The sequence below is a fragment of the Amblyomma maculatum genome, chromosome 8 (assembly GCF_055883805.1).
Source record: "Amblyomma maculatum isolate TAMU_Amacu chromosome 8, ASM5588380v1, whole genome shotgun sequence".
Taxonomy (NCBI): Eukaryota; Metazoa; Arthropoda; class Arachnida; order Ixodida; family Ixodidae; genus Amblyomma; species Amblyomma maculatum.
This window is the reverse complement of record NC_139351.1, coordinates 85,980,855-86,001,554: the sequence shown is the minus strand read 5'-3', so window position 1 is coordinate 86,001,554 and position 20,700 is coordinate 85,980,855. Positions and strand designations below refer to the sequence as shown.

The window sequence follows — 20,700 nt, the reverse complement described above, 5'->3', positions numbered from 1 at the left end:
TTCATATATTTAAAATTATTCGCAAGCACCCCATCTACGTTTAATGTAATCAATCATATAGCTCTTTAATACATTTTCACAACACTACAACATCTTTATCAATAATGACTTACCAACAGAATGGCACTCCCACATTGTGTTGCCACAGTATGCGTGCGAGTAGTTGAAGGCCCTGCTGGTGATTCTTCCTGCAGACAGATATTCATAATTATAATGATGGTTGCAGATTTGAAATTTTTCATGCTTTCATTTTCAGGTGCTGTATAGAGAACTGCCCGTAACAAAATGCAAACATTGTCAACTTGCTACACATACACAAATATTCTGAAAGTGGAGAACTGATATGACTAAAAAATTTGCACAGACAAGCTGTAGTTTGTGCAGTTTCAAGAGCCCTGAAAAATTTGGAGGCATGTTAGCAGCACAAACAAAAGACACAGTGCAGGACAGTCGACTAATACACTGTTCCATGAACCAATCCAGCAGCTCATTATTTTTGAACGTCGGGTCTCCCATGTTAATCCAGTTAATATATGTGCTCCGAGTTTCTTTTTTTGGTGTGCCAGTGCACACCAAAGCCTTGCATCATCCACTAAACAAAATTAACTATTTGAACTCCAAAATAATCTCATCTATACAGGAAGAGCTACATTTTAATTGCTTCCAGAAGGTGCCTCAAGCGATCATCGAGCTTGTGCATGGAAGCAGACATAACATTTGCACTAATTTGCATAGCTTACTTACTCGGGCAATAGAGCCATCATATGCAATATAATACAAAGCTGTTCAGTACAGTTGAAAATTAAGTGTGTACATATGTCAAAAGACTTGCATCATCCACTGGACAAAATGAACTATCCAAAATATTCTCACCTCTACAGGAAGAGCTGTGGTATTTGGATCACCTCCGGTAGGTGCCTGAAGCAATGGTTGAACACGTAACTGCATGAAAGCATAATGACATAGCAACAGTTGTGCTAGTTTATATAGCTTCTAGCAATAGAGCCATCATATATGCGTGCAACATATTCCAAAGTTATATATGTGGCCTAAATATTCATAAATATAAATATAAAAGTATATATACATTGTTATTAATACCATGATAACAGTACTAACCTGTCCAAAGGAAACCTATGTAGTGCTGAGGTCTTTTGGGCTTCCTGGCGATGATGGTTTGCCATGCTAGGAAAAGAAAGGAAATTTGTGCGTAATCAACATTGTGTTAATGGCAGTTTTATTATTCTGCACATGAATGAGAATGAAAGGAGACAAAAGTCTGCAAGTGCAAGGTCATAGGGGATACCTTCTTTTTTTTTTATCTATATACCACATGTTATTTTTCCTTCCACTTGGTATTTAATCATCTTTCTGCCTAAAATCGTTACAGGACTAATTCTGATCAATATCACCACAAAAGTATTTAAAAAAAACCTACATTTACCTTGGACTCGACTGTTGGCTCCTTTCATTAATTGTATCATAACGAGCCAAGTTCCCCTTCAATTTTCCGCTTCATGAATGAGAAAGACATGCATATACAGGTGTTAAAAGGCAAAGATCAAGAGCAGACTAAACGCACTGTAAAATAAGCATATCTTTAGGTGGATGGGGGGTGGGGGAGGGGGGATGCAGTTGATCTGTATTGTTATTAGTGTGCTGGTATTTTTTTATTACAAGTCAGGCTTGGTTTATGGGGTTCAACGCCCCAAATTCGACTCAGACGAGGCGCCGCACAGCACTGAGTGACATCGCACAGCACATGTACAGGTGCGGACGTAAGTAAACGGAGCAGCTAGGCTTTTTCAGTCAAATTGCCTTCCTCACTGGAGATCAGGAAATATTTGTCCGTGAAAGGGCACTTGCGTCTACTACCGGTCCACGCATCCCACGACTACCAGTTTCAAATATGCACCGAGTGAAAAATGAAGAAAAAGCGTGCTCCGTTTACTTTTGTCCGCACCGGTACGCGGGCACCTTGCTTGCGCTTCCGTTGAAAAGCGGCCGCTGTGCCTTGGGCACAGCAGTCGACCACCCTAGCCCACTGCACCACCCAGGCAAATTATACTGCGATTGTTGTGATCGCGTACACGTTAGTGTATGTTAATTCATGGTTCCATGTGCGCAGGTCGCCTTATCTTTTTTTTTTTTTTTCCCCTTATCCGCGCGCCGCAGGGCGAGAGCTCCCTTTCATACATTTTCAGCGCCTTAACTTGTGGTCCTCTCGCAAGAGCGGTTTGCGCGCAAGGAATCTGCGCCTGCAAAACTTGCGCTAGGCTTCATGCACTTCCATGCGAGACTCCGAGCCATGCTACGCGTGTTTCCACAATAACTCGCAACCCAGAAAACTTACCATTCCAGGGAGAAACTGCGTCGGCAAAGCGTCGGACTTGAGGCGTTGACGTCTCACGTTGAGGCCAGTTTGCTGCGCCAAACTGGGATTATACTGGTATGCATCACGGGAAAAGTGGCGGCCACAAACTCTGAGCTCCTGGCGCTTGTCCGACGATGACAGCCCGACGCGTTGGAGCCAGCTTTCCCGCGTGACACCTTGCTTTGTAGGGACACGATGTCGCATTATAACATCTTTCCTGTCCTCGGCTTTACAGCCAACTACACAGCAATGGTGGTCCATTGCAGACCAGAAAAAAAGCAGCAGCAGTTGAGATCGCGAGATTTCAAGACTGACAACCGGGCAACACGTGCTTTTGCGAGCAGACGGATCTCTCTCGGCCGGAAGTGTTCCGCTTCTATCAAGATGCGCGCAGAATTCTTACCTTTCTTTAATGTACAATAATAACTAACGAATAAAATACTTCTTTTAGGAAGAATAGTGCTAATTTTAAAATCTATAATTGCAAAAATTACACGTGACGTCATATGGCCATGGCCAATGATAACGCTAACCCCAATGACGTCGCATGGGCTGGGCGGCTGAAAACGCACGGTGGTGTGTCGCCCAAATCGGCTGCGAGCGGCAATTTTCCAAAATTATTTGTAAATTACAGCTAACACGCAGAGCTTTTTGAATGTGATCTTGATGCTCACTAAGACCACCTCTAAACACATGTAGCATCAAAATACGGACGTAAATGGCGTTTCAGGGGCCCTTTAAGGTTTTAATTACACTAGCGGACAGCCACCGAAAATTAAACTTCTGTGTTCTGCCGTGGCAGTTTTGCTGGCACCGTCATGAGTGAAATTTTTCCTGTTTTAGACTGAAATATAATCGGGATTTGACGTGGTACTGACAGTAAGGATAGTGGTTTGTAACTAGGGCAGTGACTGTGATGGCTGATTTGTTGATGACAATGAAGTGAGTGAACTGAAGTCAAGACGTGAGGTGCTACGATAGCACCACACGTCATGACGTCATATCAAATACTACGAGAGAGACGTCTGTGCGGACTATGCAGGTGGCTTTACAGCAAGACGGACATCATACTTAACTAGAATTAATTAATCAACTTTCTCTTATGCTAATAGCAAATAATGCGAAATTGAAGGCCGTCAGCATAAGGTGAGCCTCGTTTTTGAATTTTTAGACGTCTGTAGGAATAGTGTGCAAATTGGCAATTAATTATTTTATTTTTAGTTAATTACTCGTGGAATCCTCAAGCTCTCTCGCGTACATGATATCCACTTTGTGGCCAAATCCACTTGCACATACTTATCATGTGTAGTTCTTGAAATACCAGTATAAAAAAAGAAAAAAAATATTTATTGGGAGGGTTCTCAAACTGTGTTACTGCTTCCCAGTTGCCCCCAGTGCCTAAATATAAATGTCACTGTGGCGTCATCCTGAGACTCACTGTGCACGCCCGTCCTTTCTCTTTCCTTTCTTTCACCCAGCTCTCACGGAAGTCATGTGACCGTTCTGGCTGCATATATATATTGGATGGCGAAACATTAAAGGAGGTCATTCTTGGTAAGGGTACCACGAGCGTCTGTCTGCTTATCTGATATGGTGTCAGAAGTGGGATCAAAGCCGACACCAACGTAGCACCGCTGCAGCCCTGTCAACCGGCGAACGACCAGTAACTGCATCAAAGCGTTCCGGAGGCAAGCGACAAACAACGCTTCGGAACAGCGGGAATCAAGCCTCCGAGGCCTTTTGACTTCCATAACGCCGCGGGCTGGCCTGCCTGGATGGATGAATTTGACGACTACAGGTTCGCGTCCGGACTACACGAGAAGCCAGACGAAGTTCAAGTAAGGACTCTTCTCTATAGGGAGCTTGCATGAAGCGATGCATGCTGGGTAATCCGCCATGATGTTGTCGTTGGCAGCAGACGATAAAGCACGGCACTACCACTGCATGGTCGTGTAGTGCGCGCAGACTATGCAGGCGCGATCGGACAGGCCGACTTTGGGTTCTTCACGATTCCAATACGTCTGCATGAGGGCGAGAAGGCAAGTGATTCCTCTAGCGACGCCGATGCGAATGGCTCGCACGGGCCAACACACGTACGTGAGAATGACACCAATCCGGGCAAGTATAAAACTACTTGCTAAAACTAGAAATCATGAATGCCGGCGATGTCAACAGGCGGCCAGGTCCAGACGCATAGGGCAGTTAGTTGTCGCGTAGCTTGAACAAGTCTGCGTCGCACTGCAATTGCATTTCTTCATAGTGCACCCGATTTTCCGGGCACAGCGTCGACGTGTGTGTTCATCAGGAATCTGCTCTGCTGAAAATTGCACGCACGTAGGGCAGCACACGAAAAGCCTCATATTTGGTCGGTGGACCATCGGAAATACAAGGCACTTGCTCAATTCACCCTGGCTGCACTGCCCGCCGTCTGCTGCCAGCGACATCATCATGGCGGATTACCCGGCATGCATCACTTATAGGGGCTTATAGCGCCAATGATTTGGCTTTTAGTGCCAAATTAAAATTATAAATGTTTATTTCTTGGATATTGTAGTGCTGGATTTATACTATGAGGCAATAGCTTTTAATTTCCACCATAATCCCATTACATATTTCGGTCAGTGTTCTGTCCCTTTAATAATGTTGGAAATACCAAAGTTTGCTCAATTTTCTCTGTTGAACAAAAGTAAAATTTGCACATTAAAACTGTTCACATTCCTGGCTAAGAAAGCTGCCTAGTACACCATTCTAACGTTCATGCAGGTTGTCATTTTTCTAAACTGTGGGAGAAATTGGTAGTTGAATCAAACTTTATATTCAAATTTTTCCTTCCTCGCTATCGGACTTCAGTTGTTAATTGGAAAGCATGATGAAGCTGATTGAATTTTTTTGTGCTACAAAACCTACTTTGAAATGTTTCAGGTCACTCCTGGCACTGTAAGCTGCTGGAGCCTTTAAAAGCAACTTCCTTATTTTATGCTCCGATAGCTTTGATTCTCGTGGCTTGCAAAATAGCGTAACTAGAAATAGCAGTGCCTTGTGTTGGCTCAAGAGGCAATGTGTAACATTTCTTAAACCTAGAGCACAAGAGTACGCTTTTTAAATATGCATTTAGCTTCTTTCTATCCATGGTGGAAGAAAGAGAGGTGCTTCAATGGTGCGACTGCGCTGCAGCGAGAGAGCGGCCACTTACTGTGACTGGAAGAGACAGCAGCCACTAGGGGCAGTACACATTTTGGGGGCCATCCTCTCCACCAATTCTGCTGGCGTGTCTGTGGAGCAGCGACACATGCGCTGATAATTTTCCCCTTCAACCAGCATTGTAAGACCATAACCTTGACGCATCTCTGTTTTCGTTATTTACATGTCAATTTCTGAGCAAGCAAAAGCTTTCTTACTCCTTACCTATTAAATAACGCAATTTTTGAGGAAGGAGAGAGAAGCGTCGTCTGCTCGAGCAAACGACGCCCTGTGCTCGTCGTCTCGGAGTGTGCTTTGAACGCACTTCTAATGGATTGCTACTTGGTGTGGCCAAAAAAAGAGCATCATGTCATGCCACCGATAGCAGTGCTTCATGGATGAGGGGCAGCTCAGCTTACGTGTGTACAACGATATGCAAGACATTTCACGCAGTCTCTCAGATTGCAACTGCTGAGACGCATGTGCTCTAACCCAATATCTACCTCTTTTGCATTTAGCTACCAGAAGATGCTCTTGTACAACTCAAGCGAAAAGGCCAGATGCTTGACCCGGCAGCTCATATTTTTAAAATGTTTGGGAGGGTTGAAGCAGTATTCTGAATATATGCTGAAAACTTAATGCTTAGCTCACCGTTGACGAATGGCATTGCATTTCCATCCACTGAGCATAACTTATGACAGCGCATCCCCTAATTTACTATGTTACAGTGTGGTTGCGACAGTTTATTAGACAAAGACGGTAAAAAAAAAAAGTCGCGCAATTTGAGAAATTCCACGCTCTTTTAGTAGCTGAAAAAAAAATCCAGCTGTTACAAACAGCTAGCTGGCTATCGAACAATCGAATGACAGCATATGTACCACGGTTGCTGCGAGGTATCGAACAATCGAATGAAATGACAGCATATGTACCACGGTTGCTGCGAGGTATCATATGTCCAGTGGTGCTCGGTAACGCAAAGCCAAATAGTTGGGGAGTAACTTTGAACCGACGGAGTGTGCTTGCCAATATTTGATACGGCCCAATCTGGTTGCCGTGTGTATGTTTGTCGTCTGCCAATCGAGAACAATAACATGCGGTGTTGGTTGTGGAATTATTTGTTTTGATACTAGTTTTTATACACTTCAAGTTTTGATTACGCATTCAAGTAGAATGGTGTCAGATGCCTTAATTGATATCAGCTATCTGCCTATATGCCTCACACGTACGTCTTTTCTTGTAAATTAAAAAATAAAAAAGGACTACGGACTACAAAGCTTTCTCTAGTTACACATTCAGTATGCAAGTAAAGCTATCGATTGTAGCATCCTAGCTTGAAATTGTCCGATAGTGTTTTACTATGTGATGAAAAAAGAAATGCGAACACATTGGTGCGCCTATGGGCTCTGCTGTTCTAATATCTTGTTGTTATGGTTATGTCCGGGAGGCAGCAAAAAAAGCATTAGAATCATCCATATTATAACTAACGTGGCTAGCATGTTATTCAAACAGCGTGCTTTGCTATTCGAATTTCTTCTCATCGTGCTTCTGCAAGCCGGATAGAAACGCGATGAGAAGAAATTCGGATAGCGAAGCTTGTAGGAGCTTCACAGTATCTGCATTCCTTTTTTATCCCGATAGCTTCGTGTGTATGTTGGCAGCTGCGGAGGCTAGTTTAGTTCTATTGCACTCTTTTGAATGCCTTTTACGCTGCTCTTACTCGAGTGCTCTCAGCAAATATTACATTACCCAACTATTGCGTAAACCTCAATGTTGCATATCAGTTAAGAAATCATTCATGCGGCCCCGAGTCGAATTATAACCCTGAAAATGGGCAGAAATATAAAGGTACATACCTCCAAAAAAAAAAAAAAAAAAAGAATGTTTCAAGCAGCCGAACGCCCCTGTGCGTGAAAATCAAGCACCCATCCAAGGTGCGCCAATAGAAGCGCCAGCGAAACAACCGACGAGGCAGGCCCCCAGTGCCAGTGGGCCGGCGTTGCTGCGACCCGGTTGGAATAAGCTAGAAGCTTGGTGCAACTATAGTGCCTAGAATATACTGGCTAGTGTGCCGTCCGGCAGCGCTTCCTTATGGGCGAGGGTGGCACCATTTGCAATGAAAACCATTTCATAGCGGCAGAGGGCGCTGCTTGTCGGGAGGGTACCACAGGAGCAGACGACGCGGTTTTTTCGTTTCAGAAGCCAGTCTGTTGGTGTTGTGCGTGCATATGGGTTTTCAACTCGGTTCAAGCTGGATCTGGTGCTCTTTTTTTCACGGAAGTGCAGCGTTTGTTTTTGTGAGTGGGGAACTGCATATGGGAGTCGTTTCGTGTGCTCTTGTAGCAATTTCGGTGTGACTGAATCCGTTGTGTGCGTGCGCTGTGTGCGTGCGCTGTGTACGTGCGCTGTGTGCGCCTTTGGGCGCTGTTTTTTTTTTTTTTTTCATCATATCTACGAAGAACAAAATGAGTTCTTGATTGTAGTTTTGTCTGCACGGAAATATGTCGAAACCAAAGCGGCAGTTCAAAGAGAAGGCTTGCTTTGTGCCTTTCTGCAAAAGCGGTCTCCGGTCGAACAAGGAGAGAGTTTCAATGTTTACTGCACCATCTGATGCTACGCGGCTCGCAGAATGGGAACGCCGCATCAAAAGAAAAGACAGAAAGTTATCGTCAATGGCTGTGGTGTGCGAGAAACATTTTGAGAGCGACTATATTGAGCGCGTGTTCCGTGTCACCGTGAACGGCGTTACAAATGAGCTTCCCCGCGATAAACCACGTCTGAAGCCCGACGCCATACCTACTATATTCCCGGATTACCCTAAACATCTTGCGCGCAAATCGCCAGCAAAAAGGAAAAGTAGAAATCTGTGCGAGAAAGAGCCTCCAGCAAAGCGTTGCAGGCGTGGTGAGCCAGAAACCTCCAAGTTGAGTTCAGCCATTGGGAGTGCCGAACCAGTGATCCTTGAAGAGTCTCGGCCCGCCAATGGAGGTGAAATGAATGAAAATTGCTCCAAACTTTGTAGTCCTGAAGTAGCAAGCGCTGCTGCTGCTGAACAACCCCCTCCAATTACCAGCGAGAGCATGCACCCATTCCTCAACATATCTATTCCAATAACTTGGATGAGAGTACCAACGTTTTCCGCGGAATCATTGGCTTACGCCTACTGTGAAGCCGAAGAAAATAATTTCGCCATCATTTTCACGGAAAAAATGGTAGTGTTTGAAAGACCTTCACCTGATGGACAATCAGTGGCAACGGTTTACCTGAGGGGAAGAAAGAAGTCAGAACAAATTGTCATGACATGCGAAGAGGCCGAATCCTTGATCGAGGAAGTTTCATTGACAGCTCTTTGTGGTGGATGCGGCATAAAGCCTGCTTCTGGAAAGTACACTTCCTACAGGGGCATGATTTTTTCTGAGAAGTGTTTGCTATCAGTAAAATCCGATGGAGAGTCCTGTGCTTTCTGCAAGTACCTGAGAATTCTGGCTCAAAACCAAGCATGCAGACAAAAGAGAAGGGAAAGTGAAATTGCGAGGAAGTCTGATGAAAAGAAAGAATCAAAGAACATATCTCGAATTCTATCAAGGACCAAGAAAAAGTTGGCAGGCGCAATGATGCAAATGGCTCACATGAAAGAACAAAATGAGGCTCTTTGTGAAAAAACATTTGACAGCAAAATTAAGTCCCTTCCCACAAAGCAACAGCTGGCTGTAAAAAATTGTTTCCTGGCTGCACGACGAAAGTCGCATAAAGGCATGCGATACGACGACGAATGGATTCTAGAATGTATGTTGATGAGGATGCGAAGTCCGAAGTTATATGAGCACCTCCGAAGAGAAGCCATTATGGTCCTACCAGGGCGAACTTGCCTTCAAAAGTACCTGAAGCGTTTCAAAGGTGGTTTTGGCCTCAGCGCTAAAGTCTTCAATGCCTTAAACGAAAAGACGAAGACCATGGATGTTTACAGTCGTCATGGTGGCCTCATCATTGACGAATTAAAGCTATCGGAGAACCTAAGTGTGAAGTCAGTTGGTGAGTAAAGTTTTTATTAGATTCTTGGAATGCTCTGTGCCATATACGGAAAATGAGGAGTTTTGCTAAGCATGTCTACACATGATTACAGGTATGCGCCCACAAACAGCCGGAAAGGAGGCTTTTATGTCTGTCTACATTTCAGGGGCGGTCAGCGTGCGTGAGCGATACAAACGTCAGTTCACTGAACAAAAACTAGGCTGAATTTCTGCTAACAAAAGTAGGAACGATTTGCCACTCCCCAACATAGATCTAGAGAAGTGATAAAAGAATACACTGGAATATTCCTGGAGCTCGTTCTGGCGCGAAAAAGGTGATAAAAGAAAGTATATATATATATATTCTGAACTGTGTTGAAATATGTTTGGACATTAAGCAGTGTTCCTTCTGGGTTTCTTTTTCAATTAAGGCGACATCGAAGGCTTTGTTGACCTCGGCGATCATACACCTGCCGACCAGAAGAATGTGCTGGCAGACCATGGCATGGTTTTGCTGTTTCAGCCATTTACTGGTAAGGTGTGTTTAATGCTTTGAAATATTGTCACCAACCAAAATTAAGAGCCCATGTTTTCGCGTCCGAGTTGTTTTGTTTCTTCAGATGCGGCGCCAACAGGAAATGTTCTTCTTTTCCCCACTGATGTCATCTGCAGCGTTTCCAGGTTATCGTATAGGCCTTTTTATCGGGCGAGGGAGATTCGAAAAGCCTCCTCTCTGGACTTTTGAAAAACCGGTTTCCAACGACCCAGTAAAGAGGCGTCATCCTTTCCGCCCGCCGATGCAAAGATATATAGTGTACTACAATTTATAGTTTCAAGAAGGCTCCCCTCTGCATATATGTGAATGGCCTGTGTCACTTTGCAACAACGGCGAACCAAGGCCGCTGGCTCCTCCAAGCAACTTCTTGAAAAAAAAAAAAAAAGTCTCAAAGCCTGTTTGTCCGCGCCATTCGGTTATATGACTTCGGGTGATTTGCAGCGAGTATATTTAACCGCCGGGCCACTGAACGCAAAGCGTGGGTGTGTGAAGTGAAAATCGCGAGTGGTTCCACAGGGCGATTATCATTCCCCGTGTCTCGAATGTGTCATATGACACAATTGAAGCTCCTGCGAGGATTCGATAGTCTACACCGCAACAACTACCTCCATTAAAGTCAATTTTGTGCTTCTATTGCTTAGCACCGTGCTTCGGTTGCGGTACGTTATCCTAACAGGGTTGGGCTTTTTCATTATTTTCTTAAAATTCTTCATTTAATTCAGCAATTGGTACGACGCCGAGCCTTGGGTGTGTTTTCTTTAGGTTGACGATTTTTCAGCCTAAGGTATACTTGGTTCGCATTTTTACTTGATTTAAACTCTTGCTTTCTCAACCAAACTTCTATCGAATATGTTCACTTCCTAGAGACGAAGGTGGCCTCGAAACGCGTCAGCTCCTAATAAATTTTGGTTGTAGCCAGTACTTCAACCCTAACCAGACGGTCTTCCATCGAAGATGTGCTCTTTTCAATAACTTTTTCTTTCTTCGTTATATCGCAACCTTAAATATATAAACATACGCACATATCTGTGAGCGATAACTTCTGCCTTTCTGCAGGAAACTGGACTCAGATCCTAGGGGTTTTTGCCTCAAAGGGAAATGTTAAAGCCCCGACCTTGGCGAAAATTATCTTGGAAGCCACTGTCCTTGCGGAAAAAGCTGGCCTCTTCGTGGATTCCATAACATGTGACGGCGCTAGCTGGAATAGAGGAATGTGGCGGCTTTTTGGAATACAGGGTAAGAGCAAGAATGTAATTTCACGCAAGATACAAAATTGCTCTTTTACAGTGTTTTGCTATTTTGAAGCTTTAGGTTTGCATTGTTTAAAATGTGGCGATGGAATAATACCAGATTTTATCATTTTGGATTTATTTGATTTTTTCCCAGGTTCTACAAGCCACGTCCGAAATAGCACCAAGCACCCAGTAGATCAAAAGAGAAAGCTGTATTTTTTCTCAGACTTTCCACATTTGATTAAGAATGTCAGAAACGGGTTTGTTGCAAAAGGATACCTCACACCAGCTGGACATGTTCACTGCGGCATCATACAAGCAGCTTTCGAAGTGGATCGGGAAAATGTGACCCTCAAGGTGATGCCAAGCATAACAAATGCACACATCAAGCCGAACAGCTTTGAAAAAATGAAAGTTGACATCGCTTTTCAGCTGTTTGGTGACCAAGTCATCAAAGGACTTTTCATTTACAAAGAACAAATTCAGTCTTCATATGGGATAGTGCAGCCGACAGTAGATTTCGTGCAAGATATGAACCGTCTGATTCGTATAATGACTTCGCGAACAAGCGAGAAGGCACTCAAGCCTAATAGTCCGAACGAACAATATATCAAAGGCTTCTTAGAGTATCTGCAGGAATGGGAGCAGCATGCGAAACCAGCTGGCGGTGGCTTCCTTACGGAAAACACATCGGCAGGATTAAGAGTGACGATCAAGAGCACACTTGACTTGTTGTCGTTCCTGACGTCGGCTGTGGGGTTCAAATATCTGCTTACGTCCCGATTAAGCCAGGATAAAATTGAAAACCTTTTTGGGATAATTAGGCAGTCGTCGGGATGCAACGACCACCCCACCGTTTCACAGTTTCTCGTGACTGTGAATCTACTAGCGTTCTACAACCTGGCGAAACCGCCTAGAGGAGGAAATTGCACCCCAGAGGTGATCAAAGCACTGCTAAACCCAAATGAGCTGTGTGAAACAACGAGCAGTTTTCTCTCAGAGAAAATAGATGACCTACTTGACCACGGAAATCTCAGCGAAGCTCATGACGTTGTTGAAGTAATCGTGTCTAGCAGTGACCATGAATCATACACAGAAAAAAAGAGCAATAGTGCTCTAATTTATTATACTACAGGCTATGTGGCAAGAAAGATGATTGCCAGGAGCTGCTGTCCACGGTGTGCAGACTATCTTTGCGTCAGCAAAGCAGAAGCTGGTGCCGATGCTTCTTCATACTTTACTGCTCATTTTGATAATGGGGGCCTGGTGTACCCTAGCCAGAGCTTGTTAACTGCTGTAAAGGCCATGGAGGATGCCTTTACAACGTTTTTTAGTAAAAACGAACTCCATGAAGGAAGTTTAGTTGAATTCTTGACCCAGCTACAGCAGGTGTCTTTTCCTGAACTTGGCTGTCCAGAGCATGAAAAGGCAATTCTCACTGCAGTTGTAAAATTTTATGTTCTCTTAAGGTTTCGTTTTTTTGTCAAGGGGCTAAACAAAGAGAGGGAAGCTCGAAGGCAACGACAAAGGTTTCTTAAACAGCGCCGCTGCCAGTAAATGCTCCCCTTCATGCTCTGCATCCAACTGTCTGCGTCTTGTTATTGTAGCAATAAAAACAAGTCTTGTATTGTTATTTCCTGCATTATTCACACACACACACACACACACACACACACACACACACACACACACACACACACACACACACACACACACACACACACACACACACACACACACACACACACACACACACACACACACACACACGCTATGACTAAACTGCACGTATTTGCTTGTCAGCAAATGTAGAGTACACATTGAGAACCACCAATTACAAATAAATCTATTACTGATCTATTTCAGTTGAATTAGTGTAGGTAAAACACATGTACACATATGATCCTTACATTTTGTTAGGAAAAAGCTACCAAAATGACATTACACCAATAAAAGCCTATGGTGCTACCGTCGCCCGGGTACATATTCCGTTTTTACTTTGTGAGCACCGGGGATGTTCAAAACTCGAAGTTACACCGAAGCGGCGATGATTGAATATGCCGCAAAATTCTAGTCTAAGTTCAAAACAAACCTTTAAACTGGTAGTCAGCTGCCTCCAGTAGAACTGTGGTCTGTTACCAACTTGACGAAAGCAAAGAAATGCAGCGCGCGCCTAGACCTCTTGCCGGTGTTGCGAGAGCGCGGTAGGCTGCGGGCGTCGTGACAGGTACCCACCCAGTTTGCAGCGCCCCTGGCGGCGGCCGCCGGCATTCATCGCTGGCGGCGCCACCCAGGAGGCCGCGGTCGGCACACTAGCCAGTATATTCTAGGCACTATAGTGCAACCGGGTGAAAATAATGGTGTCTTCGACTGGTCGCTCCCACGATCCGGTTCGGATTTGGCAAAGTGAGAGCCGCTCTAGCTCCGAGTGCATAGCGCAACCGGTCAAGCCGAATGGTCAGCAAGGTTTCAGAGCGAGCGAAAGCGCAGGAAGCAGAAAAAGGACGTAATTTCCGGAACCGCACACCGCAGGGGCAGCAGGGGCGCCGCCGCTGCCGCTGAACCTGTCCATTGCCTGTATCGCTGCCCCAGCTGTTCTCAGCGTTCTCAGTCTCCGGCTCGCGTCGAAAAAAAAAAAAAGAATGAGTGTCCCGTGGTACCACTCTGGATATGCCGCGGCAGCCCCCGAAAGCCCTTCACCGGCCGAAGTCGTGATGTTTGCCGAAGTCGTGATGTTTGTTATGCCCTAGATGTGACAGCAACACAGACGGCGTACCTAGCGTAATGATCCGTCTTCTTTTCGACATTTCGCCTCACAAAGCCACACAGCAGGGACGTTTTAACTGCATCTAATACATAAAGCGCCTAAACTTGCTTCTACGGATGCGTAAGAACCTCAAATACCGGTCGTGGTGTCCCCTGGCTTCGCATCGGTCCCTGCGAAACGGCGGAAGTGGCTCTGTCACGTGAGCACATCTCGGGGCCGCTCCGACTTTTTTCTCGGAGCGCCTCAGAGCGCTCTGAGCTGGAGGCGGGCGCTTATAAAGAACCAGCCGAATGTAGTCAGAGCGCTTGATTTCGACCAGCCGAATGTGCCGCTGCATCACAGAGCGCTCTAGAGCGATCTGAAATGACCAGTCGAAGACACCTGAACTTGCAGAGAGCCGGCTCCGTGAACTGCGCATGCGCGCCCAGGACCAAAGTGGAAAGGAGGATGAGTTGCTCTTCTGGACGGATGTGACGTCAAATAGCTTTTAGTGCTTGTTTTTTCTAGAAGTAAGCCTCAAACCCAGATGTTCACTGAGCCGCCCAAAGTATGGCTAGGGTCCCTAGAAATGTATGGCCGAAACAAGGAAGGTTGGCGCGCTTTTCAGACAACGAGCATTTGCGCTTTGCGAGCCCTAGGCACCCTAGGTTGTCTTTCATGCGTCGGTCTGCTGCAGTTTGCGGGCCATCATCCCGGTAGATGCAAACTCGGTGAAATGCGGATTCAGTTCGTGGATTATAGCCTTAAATTCAAGGACGCAGCCCTCGGTGCAGTCCTACTGACTGCGGTGAGTCGTACATACATGCCCGCGAACTCTAAGTAAAGTATTTGTCGTCTTTCTGCCATCGCCTTCCTTGCAGCTTCTTTAACGAGTTTTTGCACGGCAGCGCAAGCATGCGTTATCCTCAATTATTCACGTGGCGTAATCGCGCTATCGCGCGACAGTCTCCAGGCGAAGGCGTGAGGAGACGACGAGACTGCTTAATGGCGTCCACGATCTCGTTTCATTGCGCTTGGAACAACTTCCATTCCTGCTGCTGTGCACCGATCGGTCGCCGGTTGCTGTTGTCTTCCGGATGCACTGGAGTATTGGGACATATGAGGCGACTAAAAGATAACGTAAAACTATTTCTGAGTTCGCTTATATTTGTTTGGGCAGTATAAGGCATTTTTGCGTGCGCCAGCGTGAACGCGCTGGTTTATAATCGGGATTTTATTGCCTTCCTCGCAGCTTCAACCGATGGAGCGGCTCGGCCCGTAGAAAATGTCGGGCTTCTTTCGGAAAACTGTTGGAAGGTAAGTGGCACTCATCTGTACAGACCATACGTGGTAGTGCTGCAATACATGAGTAATATCTGCGGACTGCTAAAAGGGGGGTTGCTGGCCAGCTGAGAGAGTTTAAACGTAAGTAGGCCCTGTGCGGACTGAGCCTCGAAGTGCAACAAGCCTACTGCACAGCATGAAATGGCTACAAAAGTATGGTTATATACATGACCGAATTCATGTGCTTATTTGCTCAGACCTTCCACTGTCAAGTACTCGCACTTATTTCGGTGTATGCAGCAATGAAAGTGACTTCATTACTCCTCAGCCAGCATAGGTTCATGCCTGTGACAATATCTGTCCTTTTACTGCCGAAATAACTGCATTGGTGGAACTCACTGAGCTTGTTTATATAGATTTAACACTTTGGATGCATGTTGCTACTGCAGAGTTCCCTAATATATATATATATATATCTTTTGCCTGCTCCAACATAAATAGATGGCAGTGCTTGGCTTCAAGCTGCTGCCAAGGCCATTGACAGCTTATTTGAAAAGAGAGCAATAATTAATCTGAGCTGGCATGTTTTGTGGGAGAGTGAGGCACCATTGCGAGTACCTCGTAATCCTGTCAAAAAGCTTGGCAGTTGCTGCTATAAGCACTCTCCATTGCAGTTCCATGCAAGCCGCAGCATATTGGGCACTTACTGCACAAGTGATTTAACTTAGTCTCTTTGTTGCTATTTCAGTGCTTTGTAAGTGTGCTAAATATTTGTATTTGTGCTAGCATTGACAGCCAGTCTCGTTGTTTTCCTTCTGCAGCAGGCACTCTCACTTGTTTTACTCGAACCAAATTCTATTGTGAGTGAGTTTGCTGAATTTATGCAAACTAAATGTAATTGCTGTATTACTCTCATTTATTTACACTTACAGAGGCAAGGAATACTCTGGGCCGACGTACGAGTTTCCTCCACCAGTTAGATTCCGCCGCTACCTCAGTAGTGCAGTGAGCTGTAACTGGTGTGACCAAATGGACACTCTCACTCCTACTGGTTTAGAGCGTGCTCCCAGTTAAGTTTAAAACACCTTGCTTGCAATGTATTTAATCTTGTTGTGTAATATTGTCACCGTTGCTGATATGCTATTATTTTAAAATCATTCTGGGTGGTTTGGAACACATGATTTGCAATGAGGGGAGGTGGGAAGCACAAATGTGTGACTGCAATTTTTTGCCAGTCTAGCTTCTAGCCTTGCGAATTAAAGTAACAGATTAATACCTGAACAGGCCTGACATTTATTGGAGAGTTTGTCATATAGAAGAAAACTTGATCCGGTGTGGTGGTAACACAGCTGTGGTTCTCCGAGAAAATGTTATCCATGTGTGATGGTGTCTAAAACATGGCATTGTCTTAGGCAACTTGGCATGGAATCACACACTTCTTGTACTCTCTTGACAGCATCTATTGTACTATGTGCTAGGTGATATGCCTTCAGGGATAAGAGTAGATGGAGAATACCTCAGTAATCTGCAATTTGCTGATGACATTGCCCTGAAGCAGTCAGGATGACGGGCAGTAATGTGAGCAGGTTGTACGTCATGCTGGTCATGGAGGAAGTAAAAAAGCCTTAGAAGCAATGTAAAGGGTTCCGGAAATCGGCTGGTATGGATAGGCAACTGCAGATCTTTGAAGAGTGGTAGGGAGATTGTGCTAGAAAAACTGCTTGCTTTGTGTGTGTAGTGCCTCACGACCTCAAGCGTATTAAAATCTTGGAAGGATCCTAACAGTACCATAATCTATAAGAAAGGGGCTGTCAAGCACTTGCAAACTTAAACTGATTGGGTTACTGTCCATTGCCTACAAGATAATAGAATTGGGAAAATCTTGGACTTTCTATCAGCTGAAAGAGCAGCTGGCTTTCGTAAGGGCTGCCATGTTTTTTAATGTGTCTGCCCTGCCACTGTTGTGTGCTGGATTGCAGCCTACATCCACATCGGATAGGAGGCTGTGCAAACAAACTGCTCTTTACAGAAGGGACATAATTTGAACTGCCCATATCATACAATGCAGCAGCAGTAGTGAAAAGTGCTCCACAAGGAGTGACTTATTGTAGAATGGTTGCTTTATTGCGGTAGCATAAAAGGCGGCACCCTTGAGAAAAATCACAACCATGCCTTTGGCAGGTGACATGGCCATGCACTGATTGGTTGTCTGGTTCTGCGATGTCATGAGGCCACATGATATGGCCGAACTGGCTGGAGCTCATATTGTGGAAAAACTCAAAAGAGACAAAGAATCGAGAAAAGAGAGGACGACGCTATCTGGAGCTGCTAACTCAGGCAGCTCCTTTGAGGTGAGAGGGTGAGGTGGAATAGAACCCTCCGAGACCCTTGGATCCAGTATCAGACGTGCTACTCCACATTCATACAGCTTGGTTAAAACAGAGCTTTACACCCATGTTGGGTGGTCTTAGGCACAATGTGGTAGATTATGGTTGTATGCTGACGATTATGTGTGAGATAATACCGGCACAAATTAAGGGATTAGGGCTTATACCTTTCAGGACCGCTTTAAGCCAATCGTTCATATATGAATGATGGTTCTCACACACTGGCAGACGTAAATTTTCTTGTTTGGAACATGTAGCCCCATTTAGGCAGATAGTATGACAAAAGTAATTATAGTAACTAATTCACAGGGATGGAAAGGCACAGAATCTGTCACTTGTTTCTGTGGGCACCTGAACTGTGTCGTAAGGCAAGGGAGGAGGGAGTCAAAGTGGAAAGACAGAAATGGGTGCTGTAGTGGAGGTCTGTGGAGTAATTTTGACCACCTAGGGATCTTTAACGCGCGCTGACATCACATAGCACACGGGTGCCACTTCGTTTGCATCGAAAGCAGCCGCCAGCGGTTGGGTTCGGACATGGGTACTCCGGCACAGTAATCTAGCATCTTAACCACTGCACTACCGCAGTGGGGCTATTGTGACAACCATAGTTTCTGTTTGTGTGCAGCTTGTTTATTTTTTTATTTTATTTTTTGTTCTTTCTGGCACAGTGTGACATTTAAAAAATTATTCGAAATAAAGAGGTCTTTGGCGCCATTCACACGATTCTGCTGCTTCTACTATAGTTTTATTTTTATGAGAGCAGTAGCGAAGTCTCTTGAAGACAATTTTACTAGCTCTCAGTTCAGCTCAGATGATGAATCAGTCAAATGCCAGCCTCGAACTTCAGCTAGTGGCCAAGAAAAGCTTAGTTTCAATCTCTAATCACTCTTGGTCAGTTACACGTGCTCATTTTGTGTTCCTACTGTTCTGTTTCCATTCGCTGGGTTTCAGCAGCAATGAAAGCTTGGTACTACTTGATATGGCTTCTCCAGAACTTCAAGTGTGGAACTTCAAGCAAATCGAGTGGAGTTTGAACACCGAGCTCCTATTGCAGATTTTCAAATTTGATGGCAAACTCTCCCACCTTGTGGAAAACATATCACCAAATAATCCAGTCATAAATCCTGAGAGGTTTGGAAATGCCAATGCTATAAACTGTAAAATGAGTAGAGGAAGGCCGAGCTTAAAAATGGGTGTTTTCAGCAACTTAGCTATATTTCTGAGAGAACAGCACACCTTCAAAATGAACTTCAGAACGTAAATTATTACTTCCTTGGCAGTTGGGCTTCGCTGTATTTTGTTAGTGTGATGTGGAGAATAGGTACATGAGACTCTCAACAACTGCTGCAGGAAATCAAGAATGACCACTGCTTCCGAACAGCACTACGAAAAAAAGAAATCTGCCGATAAATGCACCATATCTTTACTAGTAATAAAAGAGGCAGTGTAGCATATTTTTAGTATTCTGAATTATTTTTCTTGCTGGCTTATTTTGATATTCATGCCCCCTTTTCATTCACTTTTTGGATTTTTTCTGCAAATTTCGGAGAAAAAGGTTTTTATGTTATGTATAAAGCCAAAACAAAAACATGGGCATTTATTTAATTGAGGATCAAAATACCTGCATTTTAGTATTATCTAATAGCAAGATTGTGTAAATATTTTATTTAATAAACAAATTACATGGTGCTGAAGGAGTTGAGGCAAAAAAAAAAAAAAGACTTCTTCATTTTCATGCTGTAGTTTAAGAAATGAGCATTTTTCTGCCTTTTGTATATCCTCAAGATTTTATTACAATTTCTTGTTTTTATATTCATGTTTGACAATACTTTGTGAATATTTTACCCAGTGCTGAGAATTTATCTTATGTATTATGCTTATATTCACAATATTCACGTGTTTAGAGGGCATTTAAATAGCTGTATTTTAATTGGCTCATATGCGTCATGTACAGAAGGTGTGATCAGAAATTGTCATCGAAAAACGTCCTTCATACTGGAACTTGCGTGTGAAGAGCTCTGGCAGGTGCGTGCTCTGTTGTTGCGTTGCAGAGAGGAGGAAAGGAGGCATCCTGGCTGTGCAAACTGCCGCGGAGAGGTGACAAAGAGGCTAATGGCAACCCCATGCATACTCGGGCCACTTATGCACTTATACACAGGACCTCGGAGGCTGGGCGTGTGGTATTCGATCTGTCATTTGACGTGCGTAACTATAAGGCTGCATTCCCTGCACCGTACCTATTAGTCACATATTCTAATTCTGGTGCCGGGTTGTGTTCGCCTTAGCGATCTTAGAGCTCTTAAGCACTTCCTACATTTTTTTTTTTTTTTTTGTAGGTTGCAGCAAAGTTCTTTAAGGACTTCATTTATAAAATAGCAAGGTGCATGTATGCGATCAAGGATTTTTGAGGGAAGCTGCAGATGGGAGCTGTTGACGCTACCATGCTATACTCTTAAAGACAGATCTCAAGTGTCTCCTAAATTTTTATAACAAAACGAACATCCGCACAGTGTTTGCTGGAGATGCTTACAACCCTGCTGTCCTGTCCGAAGACAGGGGTACATGCATTACTGCCCGCCATATGCAAGGCCAGCCACAATTAAACATTCGTTACCAGAGTAACATGATTGCCTGGCTTTTTTGTGTGTTCACTTCTTTAGCATACTGTAGCATAGTCATAGCAGTGTGCACCTTTCCAATAAGTGGTCACGGGGTGTCACCATATTACCTGCTGGACTGCTTTGTGCATTTGGTGCTAGCACAGTGGAAGCAGAGCCGGTTTGCAGCAGTCCAGAGAGGAGGAGCGAACAATATGGTGGCACCGAGTAACTTATTGGAAAGGTGTATATAGATTGCTTGTTCCTGCAAGATGCGAGTTAAACTGCTCTCAAGAGTGGAAGCGTGGGCGAGTTGGTGATGGTTCGATTGGTGCAT

The 20,700-nt window shown here is 44.5% G+C and overlaps 1 long non-coding RNA gene across 1 annotated transcript in view; it reads left to right on the top strand.

Moving 5' to 3' along the window:
- Positions 1-20,700, top strand: part of LOC146181694 (uncharacterized) — a 56,066-nt gene that overhangs the window by 17,129 nt on the left and 18,237 nt on the right. The window contains exon 2 of the long non-coding RNA XR_014700278.1: positions 3,853-4,212. This is a non-coding gene — a long non-coding RNA (uncharacterized LOC146181694). The remainder of the gene's footprint in view (positions 1-3,852; positions 4,213-20,700) is intronic.